We start from the raw sequence: 4197 nt of genomic DNA, 5'->3' as shown, positions 1-4197 counted from the left end.
CATCACCCTCTATGTCATATGTTGAACCATCAGTAAACTACACACAACGAAGTTTCCCACTAGAGAAAGAGAAAAAAAAATCACAACATGGCATCACATGAAAAACTACATGGTCGTCTAGTAGAAAACGCGTAGACAGTGTGTTATCCCAAGACACAAAGTAGTCTGAAGGCAAGCTAGACTCAAAAGTGACATGCTCATCACATGCATACTCTCTAACATCTGTACTCATAGTAGCACCATGGATCTGCCTCTTTCGCTGCCTCATACGCCTGAAGAAATGGTGTCTAATGTGCCCTCTGTGACCATATCTACAACCATAAGTGAATGGCTAAGAACCAAGGTATGGCCAGAAAACGTGTGAAACCTGTGACTAGCAAAGTTTGTAGCTCCACAAACATACGTAATCCTCACTCCTACGAGAGTGGGTACAAGAACACCAAATTGTGTCCAAACTGACAAAACCTGTCAAAAGTGAGAGTAAACACTCGATCATTGTCAAAATGGGAATATATTGACCACTCTACAAGATGGCTTAACATTGCAAACTTTTATGGCAAGAAGACGAGGAAAAAAACGAACAGAATTTCCTTTGCAAAATGAGTCAAAACTCAACGCAAACCGCAAGCCAAAAAACTATAGATACTGCCAAATTGGGAGTTAACTCAACCACTAAACCATTAGAGAGTAGACTGCGAATACGCATAAACCATGGCAAGAATCTAGGAAAAATTCGGTAGAGTTTTCCCTTAAAACTGAGAAAAAACTCAAATACAATCTCTACCATAAACCATCACACTACTCAATGCCAATGAGTAGAAATGTCAAAATGGCTCCATATTTTCACATACAATGGCAATCCGCACTCAAAGTACATCAATGGAATGACCGGGTATAAGCAAGCGCCAAAAGAGTTGCAATCTGGAAACTTGATCGATGTGAAAACAATGCTCTCAACAGAGCTCACCGGCACTTGAAAGTGCTCCTCAAAATGCATGTACAATGGGCATCAACCATGTGCCATCAACATATGCAAACCATCTGCAAAGACCATGAATCCAAGCACAAAATCACTGCCAAAATATCCTATGAAAACTTGTGAAAGAAGCTCCACCTATGTGCTCCAAAAACCGTGTCTCTCAAGAGACCGCTTCGATGGTGTGTAAACGTCTCCGTGACTCTTTGCCCAAATCTACCAAAAAACTCTCAAACCACAAGCTCTGCACAAGCTGAAGTTGCATCTACAACTCAGAATTTATGCACCCACTTGGAGTATATTCCGTGCTTCCAAAAGTGCATCAAACTTGCACACTATGCGAAAACCAAAAACCTGCAATTTTTGGAGGAATCCCAATCCTCGAGCGAGTACTTCCGAGCGAACAAGTAACCGAGCGAGTACATAAAATAAAAAGACCAAGATCAAGACCTCAATAGTTACTCTATAGAGGATAGTGTATCAAAGTAAATGCAAAACCAAACATAACCCTCCACAACCCCCATGGGGTTCAGCCTGGATGCGATGTATTTTTTGCAACCCCAAAAACATGGTGCGACAACCCCGTGCTTAATATCATATAAGCCATCATTAATGAATCGCATACATTTGCTTGTTTGATTATGTAGAATCCCAAAACATGTCATCTTACATTGACTTTGCAAACCCGTTTCTGTCATCGACTTTGTAAACACATTTTTGCCATCGATGAATGGGTGAGACTGACCAAACTTCTAGCATCCAAGGCAAAAAATGATTTCTTTAATAATCTCCAAGCAAGGACTTCCATACCATGGGCATTGCTCGTCTTTGCCCCTTTAAGATAGACATTACACTTAACACTTGGAAGCATGGCCATTGCCATGTCTGCCATAGCAGATTCATATAAATAAGCTTGTGGCCATGCTCTGGTCCATAAATGGTTATGTTCCTAATCATTCTTGACTACAGGCTCGCTCAAGATGGGTTGTTGGGGTTCTAAATTGTCTGAAACACTACAATGCTTTAATGATCCTAAATTTTGAAGACACTAAAATATATAAAAATATAAACCAATTTTTAAAATGTGAGATTCTTAATTTTGAAGACGCTAAAATATGTTATTTAAAAAATAAATAAAATTATGTCTAATCCATCAACACAATTTTGATTGGAATTACTTTGACCCAATCAAATGTGTCAACTATGAATTGTGTCAACTTTGACCCAATCAATTTTGATTGGAATTACTTTGACCCAATCAAATGTGTCAACTATGAATTTGGTCCGTGTAAAAGGAAAAGAGTACCTTGAGAGTGAGCAAGATTTGTGAGAGAGCTTCGGTTTGCATAGGACATAAGATGATTCATTTATAGTTAATGCTCAAAAAAACCTAGGTTAAGTGTGATACCACCTAAAATTTTAAGATTTACCTCTAAATTTTTGAGGGTAAGAAAACCTACAAATTTTGGAGAAATACTGTGTAATTTAGTGTGAAAACCTTCAAATTTAGTCATAGTAGGGGCATCTGCTACAAGAAATTCAAAAAACCATGAGCACCAACTTGGACCTGCCCTCTAGAACAAAAAACAGGCCGTAGGGGGCTGTTGTTGAGCTGCTCATAGAACATAATAAGGGCTCTAACAAGAGCGAGAGAGTGCCTTGAGGTGGGGTTGATAAGATCCAAAAGGGGGCGCAATCCTTTGGGGCTCAAGCATGCTAGTACCTGATGCTTGTGGCACCCACTCAGCCTACCTGCGGGTCCCCACCTTGTCCGCCAACTTTATCAACACCTCCTCCAGCAAGGTCAGCCACCCTCCACCCCCACCTCCGAGGTCACATCCTCCCCGAACCCCACCATGTGCTCTACCGCAAGCCTCATAGAACATATCCTCTTCATCTAAACATCTCATCAAAAAATCTAGCCCCACCTTGTTAGCGAACATATACCTAATCAGCTCCTTATGATTCCTAGCCACCCTCTTCGACTGCACATTCCGACAAAACTCAGCACGCCTGAACTCATTCGCAGGCGTGCTGAACACAAAGCACAAAAGCTCCAACTCATTGTGGACGACCTGTATCATTCCATATATTAATCTGATCATCCAATTCTTAAGCACTTTGTCAAAGTACCTCACAATTATTTCCTCAGAAGTGCTACTGAGAGTTAGAAAGGCTACAGCAGAGTAGGCAAGCTGGAAGAGCTGTCACCGCCTCGGTCCAAGCTATCCACCATGCTCGACCCCTTGCACTGCCAACCCACTATGAGACGTGGTTGTTGGCACCACCAAAGCGTTCCTTGGCATAAAACAGCAAGTTGCAGACCAAGCTTGTGAATGGCCTACTCTCGGTACTACATCCAAGCCTAATCGTGCTTCTGTAATTGCAACATCTGCTAACAAAAGCGATGTTGCAAATCTCACTGATTACCATACCTCCAGGAACTGCACGTGCCACAAACCCTGAAGAAGATACTATTTCAAATCCTGTACAAGAATTAGATGGCGCCACTCACCCCCCAGCTGCAAATGCAGAAGCTGCTACAACTCTTCTTGCCGCGACCATTTTATGCATCCCCTGCAATGCAGCTGAAGAGTGCTGCCATCAATGTAGTTGTTGTGACTGACGGCACCCCTGCGGCCAAGATAATTGTCAGGCTTGCTTCCATTGCAATGGTTATTGTACCACCTGCATATGATCCTGTTGTAGCCGGAGCTGTCGCCACCCCTCTGGGATTAAAAGCTCCTACAATCAAGAAGGCTACCCTTGCTACCGCAGTTTCTACTGATGTAGCCATCATAGAAACCAAAGCTGACATCGCAAAGCCCACAACCATCAAAATTGATGGCGCCCACGACCCTAAAGACATTGGTGTAGACCTCAAAGCAACCAAAAATGGTGCCGCTATCCCTACAGAAGAAGATGTTGCAGCCAAAGGCGTTACTACAATCAATGCTAGGGTCCCGCTCAGAGAAGCTAAAAGAGAGAAGTAGGGCAAAAGGGTGGAGAACTCACCAAATCTGCCAAGTACACAAAAAGAATGAGAGAATTAATTTGAGCTTGAGATTGGAGCATCTGGGTGCAGTGGGCTAGAAGGGGCTGATCACACCACAAGAGAGTTGATGTCGAGACGAGGTTGTAAAAAAGACGGAGCGAGGAAACCATATTATGGATGGAACCGAGGGCGGTGCTCGGTGCAGGGAAAGGCGAGTAGAACTCTG

At 42.7% G+C, this 4197-nt stretch overlaps 1 pseudogene; it reads left to right on the top strand.

Annotated features, from left to right (window-relative positions):
• Positions 1–2689: 2689 nt before the first annotated feature.
• On the top strand, positions 2690–3969 carry LOC147458117 (uncharacterized; annotated as a pseudogene).
• Positions 3970–4197: the final 228 nt, after the last annotated feature.

The sequence above is a fragment of the Adiantum capillus-veneris genome, chromosome 5 (genome assembly GCF_014529385.1).
Source record: "Adiantum capillus-veneris isolate H3 chromosome 5, ASM1452938v2, whole genome shotgun sequence".
Lineage (NCBI taxonomy): Eukaryota > Viridiplantae > Streptophyta > Polypodiopsida > Polypodiales > Pteridaceae > Adiantum > Adiantum capillus-veneris.
The sequence above is the reverse complement of the archived record's forward strand: the minus strand, read 5'-3'. Positions and strand labels throughout refer to the sequence as shown.